Below are 15,373 nucleotides of genomic sequence, written 5' to 3'. Positions count from 1 at the left end.
AATCCATGTCTGGATACTCTCATGAAGAATGCTATTAGAGGTCCTAGCACAGGTCCTAGCACTTGATAAACCTGATGGCTGCCTTCCTAAGACCGCAAACGTGGGCAGTAAACATTGAGTACCTTTATGGTAGATCCACCATGCATGGTTCATGGCCAGTGTTCCATTTGGCAATTCACAGGTTGTGCAGGCCTGTGTTAAACAAAAGACCCCAACTGCTCTATGCTATGTTTTGTGGGAGGAATCGCTTCCAAATGCTGCCATTTCTCATGCTTGGACATCTGATTCGTTATTAGTTGTGTTATTTCAGTCCTCCACTATTCACCTAAGTGATTCTGAAAGATACAAAGCAAGTGCAGAGAAACGTAGATCATGATTTTCAAATCTTTAGTAGGTTGACATTTAGGAATCTAGTAGGTATGCATGAAAACATTCTTTGTAATAAATCAAATAAAATCTCTTAGGAAAGATGTTGCAACTTCAGGTTGTAGAATTCTGGTTGCAAATGCTCTATTTTGTTCATTAGCAAAATCATGTTTTGTGCTGGCTTCTCCTTCTCCTGGGATAGCTTTGTGCAATTTCGGTTTCTCAATCTATGTAGAATATTTAGCTGTTGAAAATTGCCTTTATATCATTAACCGCAATAGAGTTCTCTCAATGATGCCAACTTGAAGAATGGAGCTAGACAATGCAGCAGGCTTGAGTAAGACAAATCAAGTATGACTCTAGTCCACGAAAGTATGCGTATGTTGGCAACCTTCAGTCTCGAAAGACTATGGTATGTGGTTCTAAAATGTGGTTCTGGAACAGCGTCTAGTGTGGCTGAAAAGGCCAATTCGGGAGTGACAATCCCTTCCACACTGGGAGCAAGTGCAGTCTGTCCCTGGTCTGTCTCCCTGGCTATGGCCCTTCCTTCTTTGCCTCTTTGCCTCAGACTGTTGGCCAAGTGTCTCTTCAAACTGGGAAAGGCCATGCTGCACAGCCTGCCTCCAAGCGGGCCGCTCAGAGGCCAGGGTTTCCCACCTGTTGAGGTCCACTCCTAAGGCCTTCAGATCCCTCTTGCAGATGTCCTTGTATCGCAGCTGTGGTCTACCTGTAGGGCGCTTTCCTTGCACGAGTTCTCCATAGAGGAGATCCTTTGGGATCCGGCCATCATCCATTCTCACGACATGACCGTGCATACATGCTAGGGATTCCAGCACGTTCCAGGACTGTGTTGTTTGGAACTTTGTCCTGCCAGGTGATGCCGAGGATGCGTCGGAGGCAGCGCATGTGGAAAGCGTTCAGTTTCCTCTCCTGTTGTGAGCGAAGAGTCCATGACTCGCTGCAGTACAGAATTGTACTCAGGACGCAAGCTCTGTAGACCTGGATCTTGGTATGTTCCGTCAGCTTCTTGTTGGACCAGACTCTCTTAGTGAGTCTGGAAAACGTGGTAGCTGCTTTACCGATTCGCTTGTTTAGCTCAGAATCGAGAGAAAGAGAAAGAGAACCAACCAACAAACAAAAGTATATGCTTCTATAAATGTGTTGGACTTCAAGGTGCTACACACATGGCAGGCCTAAGGCCTCCTGACACCTGAGGCAGCATGCCAATCATTCAATCCATTGCAGTTCCACTTTCATGTAGCTACTGTGTGTGAGATCAGGGGGGTTGTTCAAAAAGTGGCATTAAATGTATTAAGAAATGTGCCACCTTTTCACTTTGTGGGTAAACAAATTAGATTGGGTATTGAAGGTTGCTCCATGCATCCTCCTTGGGTTTGGCTATAAGAACAGCTATGGCAAAGCAGTGAATCTGAACTGTTCTCTTTCCAGTGAATCTGAACTGTTCTCCTGACCTGAGCCAGTGCTGGCACTGCTGTAAGGCACATGTGCAACACCCTGTGCCTGGTCTGTACCAGCCCAGCACCAATTGGCACTGAGCCCAGTGTTGGCTGGACACTACCCGGAGCTAGGTAAGAGGTCTAGGTGTGGTGAGGGCTTTGGAGGTGGGGGCAAGGACCAGGGTGGGAGGGAGCGGACCAGCAAAGCTCTGCTCTACATGATCCTGAAATCTGCATGGGGCCTTCTGGCCCGACATGGTCTCTCAAGTCTGTGCCAGCAAAACAGCCAGCCCAGACATGAGAAGCCCCATTGTGGGGCTTAGGGCTTTCCCAGGGGGAAGGGATGAAAGTTCCCTTCTCCCAAGGAGACCTCCGGCAGCTGCCGCAGGATGTAGCGGTATCTGCTTTGGCACCGCCTTTAGGATTGGGCTACCAGGAAATAGCTGGTATATTGCACTTCAATTTCATTTTGAACTTTTGCTGATGTTGATTATAGCAACTTTCTAAAACTGGATGTTCTAATCTACATCATACCTGAGCTGTTTTAGAAACCAGATGTTGGATTCTACTGCTTACCAACCAGACTTTTAAATGTTTTTAGGTTGTCCTATTATAACTCTGAATAGGGCTGGAATATGGTATGGGTAGGCATTTGACATATAAAGATACTCTGGAGTCAAAGAATTATCCTAGTACAGGTGCACTAACACAAGCCTTTATAAGAGGGTCTTCCTTATACATTGTTGAAATGTTGCTGTAGGAACTCTATATTTAGAATTTTGCTCCTGCTTTTATTGCGATCTAATTTTTAGACGGCAATTTTCTATTTTTGAATTGGTTTAACTGGTTTTTATTATAATGTCTGTTTGCCTCCTTGAGTACCTTAGCAGAAAAGGAGCAAATTAACTGAACAAAAAAACTAGGAATGTGACAAGGAATAAAGAAGCCCAGTCTTCTGCCAGGTTAGGCACACCTAAATCATCTATTGCAATGGGTTTAGGAGTGCATACTATCACTATCCATGTTTATTGCTCTGTGACTTCAAAATTAAACATTGGCTTGCATGGGTAAAGCACTCATCACTATAGACACCATAGACAGGGTTTTTAGATTGCTATATACAGAACACTTTTCAATGAAGGTAGGACATGCTCTCAGCTGTGAGATCAAGTGATCAGCATACATGTGCATCCACTTTGGAACCAGCCCCAGCGGAGAACATCCACTAGCTTCGTTTCAAGATAAACACTGGTAGCCTTTCTTGTAGCCTCTGAGCATGACCTGAAACAGCCTTATTAGCATATTCCTGCCAAGTCAGGAAGCCTGAGATGAAGGGCCAGTTTCAAGAACTCAAGCACAGTTTTTATCTGATTTGGATCTCTTGTGCTGAACTACTTAGCACTCCTGTCAAATCACTGGGCAACCTATAAAAAATTATAAACATAGCAAGACAAAGACAGGAACAAAATCACAGCACAAATGAGAGCAGGAACTCCATATTCACTGCAAGTCACCCAAGACTCTGCCTCTAGGAATGTTAAAGTGTGCAAGTTCACTACAATCCCACAAGGTATTCTAAGGTGAACGGTATGCAATGCAAGCTGATTTCTTCTGGTATGCGATTTCAGGGGTCTGCAATATTTTTCTATTTAACCTAAAAATCACAGTTTTGTTCTTGGTGTCTTGAGCAGCAAGTACTGGCACGATGGCTTCAGGGACTCTTGTGTGAAATAGAAAATGGGGTCCCGATTATTTTAAATGCAAGAGTAATACTTATTCACAGGATTCAAAGAACCCTTGGGGTCTTCAGGGCATTTGCCAGCCTAGTGGAAGTTTTGACCCTTCTGCCTCTCTCTCTCCTTGTTCTATCATAACCCGCTCCTTAAATGCCATTTATTTTCAAAATCATTTTGTCATATGATGGCCATGCCTTGGGGGCTTTTGATTGAGCAAAACTAATCAGAAAGCCTCTTTGAACTTGTAGAACTAGCTATGCAGTTCTTTGGGACAGCAATTGTAATGAACAATTGTTCTCATCAACATGCTTTAAGCAAGTTCAAAATATAATATTCACATGGAAACTAGACCAAGGTTTAAATACCTTAGAAGTATTTGATTGCAATTTGGATTTCTGCACTACAGCACTTTCAAAACCTCTAAGGCTTTCCCACGGCAAAATGCGTCCCTGCTTGAGGAGGCTGCCAAAATTGCCAAGGCACTTCCTGCAGCTGCTACAGCAGTGTGGGACTGGATTACTGTAATTCAGCTATTTTCAGTCTTTTTCATCTCAAGACACACTGACAAGGCAATAAATCTGTCAATGCGCACCATCGATATTTTTTACAATTGTCAAGGCACACTAAATCCCCAATGGCCCTACTAATAAATGACCCACCTACAAACTCCTGCAGCTCACCTGTGGACCATTTCACAGTGGTTGAAAATTGCTGCTATAATCAGTGGATCAAATAAAAAGAGAGGTGTTTTGGAACAAGCAAGGTTCACCACAGGCACTTGCTTATAAGGCGATCTCACAGATAAGGTGAGGGAGTGCTGCTGTTTTCAGCCCAAAATCATGGAATGTTTCATGACCCTCGAATAAGTCGGGGGAGGGGGGAACTTAGGGAAAAGTGCCTGTGAGGAAGAGCTGCAGCTTGCTCTGGGGCCTGATTGAAATGGAGGAAAGAACTGGAGCCGCACCACTGTTTTTGAAGACATTAGCAAGGTGCTTATGCAGTAGTGTGTGCAATTCCTCCCTTCTGTGTAACAGCCCCAGAGGGAGGGGGGAGGGGAGAGAAGTGAGGGAAATTTTTTCAATCTGTAGTTGTACTGATTTTACAGCTGGCAGGCTACAGCAACTGTTACCCTGCACATGCCTGATCTGGTCTGATCTTGGAAGCTAAGCAGGGTCAGGCCTGGTTAGTACTTGGATGGGAGACCGCCTGGGAATACCAGGTGCTGTAGGCTTATACCATAGTCTTTCGAGACTGAAGGTTGCCAACCAGGCTTTGAAACTCAGCAGCAGCCAGCCTGCCTGCTGAATCATGTGCTGACTAGTTGCAAAGCATCTTCCTCCAAGAGGGAGCTGTTGGGAGAGGTAAAGCATGGCTAACTGAAGCATGATATTGCACTGGGTGAGTTTGTGCCTGCTCCTCCTCCAGGCTTCTCCTGGCTGCCGCAGCACCCCTAAACTGCCCTGACCCTCTGAGTGAACTGCAGTTAGGTTACTATATGAAGTCAGTTCGACATCCTTGATCTATGCCAGTGGTTCTCAAACTTCCCAGGAGTTTTAATCCTGGGATGAGTCTTTGCAGTGGAGGAAGTGAGAGCAGTGACTTTGCTAACAGGGGTGGAAGTGGGGTGCTTTTACTTACAGGTGGCTGCAGGATGTTGCAGGAGGTGCTGGAAGCCCTGTGCAGCCCTCTGCAGGGCTCCCCAATGCTTAGAATGTTGAAAAAAAGCGGGCACAAAGCAGTTCCTAGTCGTGAACGCAAAGAGGAAATGTCTTGTGCCTTCTTTTTTTTCCAGTGTTCTAAGACTTGGAGAGCCTTGCAGGGGGCTGCGTGGTGCTTCCTGCACCTCCTGTAATGTCCTGTAGCCACCTGTAAGTAAAAGCATCCCCCCTTCCACCCCTGTTAGCAATGTGATCCTGGGAATTGTGTTGTTGCCCTCACCCCCCACCCCTTAAAGGGATGAGGGACCCTTTACATGAACTGGTGGGTCACAACACACCATTTTGAGAACCATTGATCTATGAGATTTTTTTTTGACTGGTCTATCGGGTTGAGCATGTTAAACACTCTCATGCTGTTTCACCATAAATGAGATATATTTTTGGGAAATGACGTAACGCATACTTAAAGGAGTGCTCGGAAGAACTGAAAGGAGGTGTAGGTCCATTTAAATTCTGCATGCTGCATCTTCATCCTGAGGGTTTAGTACTGGTCTTTCAACCATGCGTTGCTTTGATACCCTTATCTGAAACCCCAATTTTTTTCTGTTAAAAATGCTGCCAGACAGGTGCAGAACTCTGCCGAAAGGGCTTGTTCTTGGTGTGCGATTGTTGTGTGGCAGTATCTCATTCCTGACTGCTGAGTGAACCATACATCAAAACACAGACAAGTCTATGCAGCCAGACAATTACTTTTTATGAGTTTCTCATCCAAATTGTCCACTGATGCATCATCATTCCGGTCCTTGAAACTGGTTATTAAGACATATTTCCATTGGTTCCTCTGATTGACCAATCCCTAAAAAGAATTCTGGAAGTAAAATAGACCAGGCCAGTTCCTCAGATATGTGGCTAGATCAGGTTCATAAGACTTTTTTGAGGGGGGGAAATGGGCAAACTGCTTTTTCCCCAAAGGATTTGGACATACTGAAATGGAAGCTGTTGTTTGTCAATAGCACAGTTTATTACTTTATCAAATGCATGAAATAAAATCCTCAGTCGACAGGTATGTACCTACATATGTGTTGGGAGCAAGTACCCCTTTACCTGAGAACTCCTTATTTTCCCCTCAAAAGACAATGCTCTAGATTGGTTAGAACTTTGACATTAAAGCCTTTTGAAAATGCACACGCACACCTGATTCCGTGCCCCTGGAATAAAAAAAAATGGAATGGAGGTACAGGCACTGGCGTTGCTGGGGGGGTGCAGGCCGTACCAGGTGACGTGCCGGGGGGGGTGACACACCCTGGGAGGAGAACATGCTAACTTCTCGGCGTTAGGAGCTACCACATCATTCCATACACTGTTGGATGTGAAATGGCCAGCGAAGTGCAATGCAAAAAACAGAATTGAAATAGCTCCTTTCCTTCAAAAGTTATGGCCAAAAAAGCGGAAAGAAAAAATGCATGGATCCCTATGGAAAGTGAGCTGTATCGCGCGTTTACTCGCGAGTAGGCCTACTTGTCATAGTCTGCTGGAAAGGGCAGGCTGAGAGGAATCCAATGACACCAGAATGGTCCTGATCCAATGAATGCAGCCCCCCAAAAACACCCGAGAATCTCCCCCCATCCCAGCTGCGAGTCTGAGCCAGAAACAGCCACGTGGTCGCATTTACTTGCAAGTAGGCGAACTTGCCTTAGTCAAGGCAGGCTGAGAGGACTCCAAAGAGGTCAGAATGGTCCTGATCCAATGAATTCAGCCCCCAAAAACATGGAAAAGGAGGTTCCCCCCTCCCAGCTGTGAATCTATGGAGCCCTATGGAAAGTGAAGCAGCCTCATGTTGCGTTTCCTCGCGAGTAGGCAGACGTGCCTTGGTCAGGCCAGGCAAAGGGGAATGTGAAGACACCAGAATGGTCCCAATCTGATGGAGCTGGAGTGCAACAAATGTCCAGAGGCAGCCCCCCCCTCCACTAAAAAGGACCAAAAAGTGGCTTGAACTGGTAAGGGGAAGTTTTCTATTTTGCACTTGCAAAGCCAGGTGGGTCTTTATCTTGATATGCCTGAAATAGAAGAACTTTAAACTGGGCACTGGGAGGGCTGGAAATCTTACTGATTCTTTTTGGGGGGTTGTTATTGCAGGCAGACTACAGAGTAAGCCCCATTGACCACTATGGGACTTACTTCAGAGTAGACATGCATAGGATTGGGCTCATAGGCTGCAATCCTACCCACACTTTCCTGAGAGTAAGCCCCATTGACCACAATAGGACTTACTTCAGAGTAGATTCACTTGGTGGAACAGGACTGGCTCCCCCTTATTTAATTATTTTATTTTATTTTAATTTAATCATTTATAATTATTTTAATTTGCTTGATGATGTCACTTCTGGCCATGACATCACTTCTAATGGGTCCTGGACAGATTGTCATTCTAAAAGGTGGGCCCCAGTGCTAAAAGTTTGAGAACCACTGCAATAAGGTGTTAGTAAGTTGACGTGGGTGGGTGGGTAGGTGGGTGTGTGTGAGAGAGAGAGAGACTCTCTATAAGTTTTCAAAATCACTAAAATCAGAGTTTGGAGGAGTAAGACCATCATATTATATATCAATCAATGTGTAATTTCATGCAGAATGCAATTAAATAAACCACATTGAAATATCTGTGTTCTAACAAAAGGTACAGCCAAAAATCCAGTGGGGGTGGGGCAATGGTACATCACCACACCCACCTGGGGCATTGGCCCGTCCACTACATGGGGTTACGCGCAGGCCTCCTGCACTGGGTGACTCGAATCCTAGCGACACCACTGGGTATAGTAGAACCTCTTTAAGTTGACCACCCAAGGGACTGGAGGAAATTGGTCAACATAGGGAGGTGGTCAACATATGGGAAAAAAGTCATTTAAATATTATAATGTTTAGCTCCCCGGACAACAAATGCAAGGTCAAGTTATTATTTAGATTGGATTTTTAAAGTTGTATTGCAAATATCAATGAGAATTGAGCCTCTTGTGATGCTTACTATATCATGAGACAGAGAATAAACAGCCCACAATCAGTGTTTAAAAAAACCTCAGAAAATTCATAAGCTTAAAAAAAATACTTGGTTTCATAGCAGACAGGCAGACTAATGCTATCTTTTGTCAGCCCATAGCATGTAGCATGTTACATAGCCCCAACAGTTAAAAAAAAATATTTTTATTTAGGTTGCCTGGCCTGGTCTTCTCAGATTCACTAAATGCCAGAAGGTGTTTGATACAGTCCTTCACTAAAAGCTGTTGAGAAAACTCCACAGTCAGGGAATAAGAGGACAGGTCCTCTCATGGATTGGGAACTGGTTGAGGGCCACAAAACAGAGTGGGTGTGTTTTGCCAAATCCCAAGCCACTGGGCCTTGTAAACCAGTCCAATCAATCAGAGTTGCCAATAAGCCAAGTTACTATCCAAAGTCAGGTTCCAGGTAGGTCAGTCCAATCAGTCAAGGTATCCAAATCGAAGTCCAAAGCCAAAGTCCAGTCACAATCCAGTCTGATTCCCAATGCCATAAACCAAGTCAGTCAGGCAGTCTCCTCTCCTGCCTCCAACCTGCACTCCTTCAAAACCCACCAAACCCTTTCTGCCTCAGGTGCTCCCTATATACCTGAGGATCTCCTTATGCTCTAGTGGCTGCAGCTGTGCAGCACACCTCCAGCTACCACCTGGGCTTTAATCCTGCATTTACTCAGAGCAAGGGGCACTGTGGACACCACACCCTATCTCCTCGGTAATATCTTCCGCAATTCCAATACAGGGTGTCAATGGGCAATTGATGAAAAAGGTGGAGAGAGGTGGAAAGTGGAGTGCCTCAAGGATCTGTCCTGGGACTGGTGCTTTTCAACATCTTCATAAATCACCTTCCTGCTTATCCCTGTTTCCCGGTTGACAACTTTGTGGATGACACTAAACTTTTCTGAGTGGTGAAGACCAGAAGGGATTGTGAAGTGCTCCAGAAGGATCTCTCCAAATCGGGAGAATAGGCAGCAAAATAGCAGTTGTGTTTCAATATAAGTGTAAAGTAATGCACTGGTGATGGGAATCAAAGTGAAAGGACAGTGGCTTCACTATGCACAAGCAACCTCATGTCCCTCACAACTTGGTACATGTCCAGGTACAATTGGCAGCCGGCGCAGATTTGTCGATGTGCAGTGTGCCCACCTAAAAAAACCCTTTTGCACACACGCTAGCAGGCTTAGGGGAGGGATTGTCATGTGGCTTCTTGCTTTTCCAAGATGGGACAAACCAGACAAAACACAGGCCCACAGTATCGTGTTCAGTGGGCAACTTACGGAGGGTAAATTTATACTTTGTGCAATGGTCGAAGTGGTCAAGATACAACTTACGGAGGTGGTCAATATAGAGAGGTTGGTCTCCCATAGTGTATATGCAGTGTCTGTACATACTGTGAAAATTGGGTCAACTTAAAGAGGTGGTCAATATAGAGAGGTGGTCAACTTTGGAGGTTCTCTTGTATTTTTGTTCAACGCCTACTTACAAGTGAAACAGAGAGCCAGAGTGGTATAATGAAAAAAGGGTTGGGCTTGGTCCAGGGAGAACTGGACTTGCAGCACACGCCTCAGCATGTCTACTCAGAAGTAAGTACACCAAGTTCAATAGGACTTACACCCAGGTAAGTGTGTATAGGATTATAGCCTCAATTTCCTGATCAGCTTTGAGGCTCACCTTGAGGCTCTTATTGATATAACAAACCCTCCAGGTAATGCCTCATATTCAGTCTTAGCAACTTGGAGGAAGGTTGGGATACAAATGTAATAAACCAATTCTAGCTTATATATTTTAGATCTGTAGTTTCCAAATCTTCCCAAGATTCTCCCAAACTTTCCCAAACAGTAGTTTTCTCAAACTTTCCCATTAGGCCAATTGTAATCTTTGTACGGTGTTTCCCTTTAAATATCCTGTGTCCCTTTTAAACAATCCCATGGTGCTGCAGTGTCCCTTTTGAGTTCATTGGGGTACCCCAGGGTGCTGTGGTACACAGTTTGAGAACTGTAGCTGTAGATGAAATGAAAACTTTGTTGACACATTTATAGTTGCTTCTGTCTGTTTCATTGGCATTACAGTTAGGTTTTTTGTTTTTTTAATCCTTTGTATAAACAGATAAGGCTATTCTCAGCATAATTATTGCTTGGGAGAAATGCTTAAAATATAGGAGCTCACCTTTCAGGGAATAAGTTTGCATTCCTTTTGTATAATAAAATGGTATTAGTAGAATGCACATTCTCTTGCTATCTGGAACGAATCACTGCAGTGAGAACTCAAGTGCATGAAATTCTCTCTCTCTCTCTCTCTCTCACACACACACACACACACACAGAGCAAGAAGAATTGTTGATGTAAGAATGTCAGTGGTATTGAGCCCCTCAAAAGGAATGTTAGTTTAATTAGGACCATATTATTATCCCATAAGATGGAGCCTTTATAATTGGTGTTTCAAACATGTTTAAACTCTTCATGAACCTGATGACGAAGACCTGTCGGGGAATTTATTTATTTCTAAAATGTTCCTAAGATTCGTAAATGCTTGGAAATACTTTCTTAAGGGGAATGTGTGAGGCTGAACATTTTTTCCCACTGGAAAATTTTTTGCATTCAATTCTCAAATATTGGGTTTTGCATCTCTATGAGTTTTATGTTTCAACACATTGAGATATTTTCATACTGTACTGTAAGCACCATCAGTTCCAACAGTCAACATTATTCAGCAGCAGCAGCAATGGTATAATAGTGGTAAATTTTAAAGTACAGGAGTTTGCTGTGATACCCCCATAGCCACATCCCATTAAGACTATAACAAGAAAAAATCCAACTTTAAATGTCTCCATTAGTGTTCTCTCCTCCTATCACTTATTTCTATTTTGAAACTTATCCTACACTCAGCATGACACCTTCCATTTAACAAAGTAGCTCTTTTCATTCCAAGCTCTTGGCTGCACTAGTTTTAATGTTCAAGTATAAAAAATAGGATTTAAGTATATTCCAAATAAATTTAAAAAACACATTAGAGTGCCAGTTTATGCATTTTTACTCATAAGGAAGCCCCACTGTGTTCAATAGGACTTACTCCCAGATGAATTTGGATAGAAGTGTAACTTTAATGTACTATGAACTGCATACTGTCTCTCAGTCTTTAGAAAAGGTGATAGCTCAGGCTGCAATCCTATACACCCATTCCTGGGAGTTCCTCTGAATACACTAGGACTAACTTCTGAATAGACATGCATAGGATTGTACTGTTAGACAGTAACTATACCCTAGGCTATTTTCTCAGTTTGCGTCCTGCTGATGCTTCTTCTCAGCTAAAGTCCTATTGAAAAAGTTTCAGAGGCAGCACCTGAGTGTTCCTACTGATGACACTGCAGCTCCTGCTATAGGAGAAGTTCCAGATCTCTGCTTCTCTACCCCCTCCCCCTTAAACATGCCCCTGATCAGCACTACTCTGTGATGAGTTCATTTTGTATAAGATTAGATTACTGAACACTGGTACTCTGATTTGAAACATGTCACTCAAGTTTAAATAAAGCATAACTATTATTTATGAATGAATGTGTTCCCACTTCACTTCTTTTAAGGAGAATACAATGGCTCAGTTCAGGCAGAATGCCAGTCTATATAAGTCTATGGGGCTGGGTGATAGCAAGGGCTCATAAATGCCTGTTGCTTCCTCCTCCATGCTGTGTATCCCTCGGTTCATGAGGGTTGCTGGAGCAACAATGAGACCTCAGAGTCCATCTGTGGAAAGGAGGTTGCTTCTCCTATCCTCCTTTTCCACCGTTCTCTTGGCTCCTTTCCTGAGCTTGTCGCAGCCTCAGAACAGCCTTCAGGTAGCCTTCCAGAGACCTCTCTTCATCAATCTATCATCACTAGGGTTGTGAATGTTCCGCTGGAGTCCTTGAGATGATGCCCAAGATGGTGGGGCAAAACTGAAAGTGGACACAGATGTGTCTGATGATTCTCCATGGGCCATCTTCTTGTTTATACCACTCTTAATTGGGGGAAGAAAAGGCAATAGAAAAGGTTGATGTGTTTAGTGCCAGCAAAGCATATCTCAACAGATATTTTTAAGCAAGAGTGCATCTTCAAATGATGAGATTGTGAAGAAACTTGGAACCTCAAGACGGAGATAAGTTTTTTTTTATGGTATCTGTTGCTTGAATAGCTATTGCTATGGCTGTGATAGAGAAATACGTAATAATTTGATGATCATAATTTGCTGTGTTCCAACCTTACATGGAAATAGGTGCTGCACTCCCATGAACATACCAGGCTTTTCACAACGTGTTCAACACTCACTTCAGTCATGCTTAACAATGAAACTACCAAGTTTCGATTAATTGAGTCCTATGAATAGACAATGAGAAAGCTGTAGTGTTTGCTGTGTGTGCTACTGATTCAGATCTCTGGACTGAGTTAGTCATGGCTCAATGGGGAAATATTCCAAATTAGGTGATATATCAAGGTAATATTGGGCTGGGTACGCATTTAAAAGAAAGTGAGTAAAACATATTTCTATGGGGTGTGCTATGCCTACAGAGATTAGTAGCACAATCCTATACATACGTACCTGGGTGTAAGCCCCATTGACCTCAATGAGACTTGCTTCTGAGGAGACATGCATAGGCTTTTGCTGTGAGCCAAGTGGAAACAACAAATCAAAACTCCAAGAGTTGGTATCACTGGGTGGGGGAGCTACCAAATGTATTTTTGTTTCGTGAAGGACTTATGTGTGATAGGACAGCGGACAGCTCTTGCATTGTGGTTCATCCACCTATCAACAGACTCCCTCTCATCTCCTGTGATAATCCAAAGATGGATTCGAACTTCAGCAAATATTTTAATTAATGTGATATTCAAAACAAATTATTTGCTAGAAAATGTTGTTCTTCTTAGCAAAGACTAACCTGGAGTAAAACTAAATATTTCCCCATCCCTTGAATGAGCAGTATTGACGTGATATCTTCCCATGTTGTACCATTCCTTCTTTTTGACTTGGTAGGTCTCTTCCCTCCTTCACCATGAAAGTAGCAGCAGTGGGGGATGTCTATCACGAAAGCTTCAATGTAGTTCAAGCATGTTACCTTCTAGGGACATAGACATAGCTTAGGCTGCAATCCTATACACTTGGAGTAAGTCCCACTCAATCCAGTGGGACTTGCTTCAGAGTAAACATGTTTAGGATTGTGCTGCTAACGTTCCAACTGTTTCTTTGGTATGAATATAGTTGACGGGAATGGTCTTGCACTAATCACTGTTGAACTAACTGCAAAGAGATCTGCATATCTGATTTCAAGCAGTGACCATGTTGTTATCTGGCTTGGGATACTGTTGTGCGATTTCAGTGTTTCATTTTTTTTTAAATTGGTTGTTAGTTTACAACATTCTGTTTGACATCTAAGAGCACTTTTACATATCCTATATCAGCCCAACAGTAATTTGGGAAGCAGCATTGGATTGTGCCTCTGCATGGCATATAAGGAACCTGGATTTCATTGCATAGGATCCAAACTTGTGAACGTTTACCTTACATTCTTCCATTTCATTCACATGGTCACAGAATAGGGGCCAATTTTATAACCATTATTACTACAGGATGAAATTCTTATGTGCCAATTTCAGCTGTTTTAGCCTGTACCAAGTTGGAAATTTGATTGTCCCTCCAGCCAGGGCCAGATTGCTCTGTGCCTTGTGGCAAGGTAGGGCCCTGAACCCATGTCCCTCTTGGCTTACTAAATACATGGGTGGATGCCAACAGAATTCTCACCTGTTGAGGGTGAGAATGAAGCTGCTATTGCCATTGCTGACACTTTGAGTAGTAATACTTCCCAGGTGGTAGAAACAAAGCAGAGCTGGCTACTGATGCCAAGGTCTTTGATGGCTTCATTGGAGACTCCTCCCAATTCCAACTGAGCAATAGGTTTTCTCCAAAAAGACCCCATGTCACTGCAGAGACATAGGAAAAAGCCCACTGGCTAGCGGGAAAGGCAAGGAGAAGGAAGAGCTGCTGGGTGAGTGATGACTGTAGCAACAGCTACTCCTTCTCCTACTTTCTCTGTCAGCCAATGGGTGCATCCTTTAGAGCAGGTGTGCCCAAACCCCAGCCCTGGGGCCACATGCGGCCCTCGAGGCCTCTCAATGCAGCCTTCAGGAAGCCCCCAGTCTCCAATGAGCCTCTGGCCCTCCAGAGATTTGTTGGAGCCCACACTGGCCCGACGCAACTGCTCACAGCGTGAGGGCGACTGTTTGACCTCTCACATGAGCTGTGGGATAAGGACTCCCTCCACTTCTTGCTGTTTCACGTCTGTGATGCGGTAGCGGCCGCAAAGGAAAGGCCAGCTTTGCTTTGTGCAAGGCCTTTTATAGGCCTTGAGCTATTGCAAGACCTTCATTCATTCATTCATTCATATAAGTTCGTCTTTAATATATTCATTTGTGTAAACTTATGAAAATTTATTCAAATTTTAAATGTAAATTAATTATTTTTCCCCTGGCCCCCGACACAGTGTCAGAGAGCTGATGTGGCCCTCCTGCCAAAAACTTTGGACACCCCTGCTTCAGAGGCTCCAGAATGATGCAGAAGAGGGATGCTATCATTTGCAGATGGGGGTTGTACCAGTCATTGAAAGCACTCTCACCACCACAGCCCCCATATAGGGATTGGCCAGGTTTTAGTGGGCAACACCTCAGGCCTATGCCCAACCCTGCCCACCTCTGATGCCACCCGACTCCTGCTTTCATTTTTGGCAGATTGCCATTAACTTGCAATCAAATAGCTTGTGGGGTATGCCATGCTAACATTATGCAACTCCCTCCCCATGAGATGTTGCACCTGGCAGTGACTGAAATTACATGAATGCAGATGTTTGGGTGGCACTTACTTTAATTATAATTAGTATCTGTAATGCATAACCAGGAAGAGACGAAGATATCTTTTCCTCTGTGCTAAGTGGAGAAAGGAAGATAGGGGTGCAGGTCATGTGAAGTGAACACAGGGAGTCAAAAACTCCCCTCTGAGTGAAGTCTCAGAGCACAAACCTATGCTTGTCTACTCAGAAGTAAGTCCTATTGTGTTCAGTGGGGCTTAGTCTTAGGAAAGTGTGTATAGGATTGCA

General features: G+C 43.8%; 1 pseudogene; it reads left to right on the top strand.

The window, feature by feature from the left end:
* The first annotated feature begins 4,670 nt into the window (after positions 1–4,670).
* On the top strand, positions 4,671–4,790 carry LOC136650456 (5S ribosomal RNA; annotated as a pseudogene).
* The last annotated feature ends 10,583 nt before the right edge of the window (positions 4,791–15,373 follow it).

This window comes from Tiliqua scincoides, chromosome 4, assembly GCF_035046505.1.
Source record: "Tiliqua scincoides isolate rTilSci1 chromosome 4, rTilSci1.hap2, whole genome shotgun sequence".
Lineage (NCBI taxonomy): Eukaryota > Metazoa > Chordata > Lepidosauria > Squamata > Scincidae > Tiliqua > Tiliqua scincoides.
This window is presented reverse-complemented; position numbering and strand designations above follow the sequence as displayed.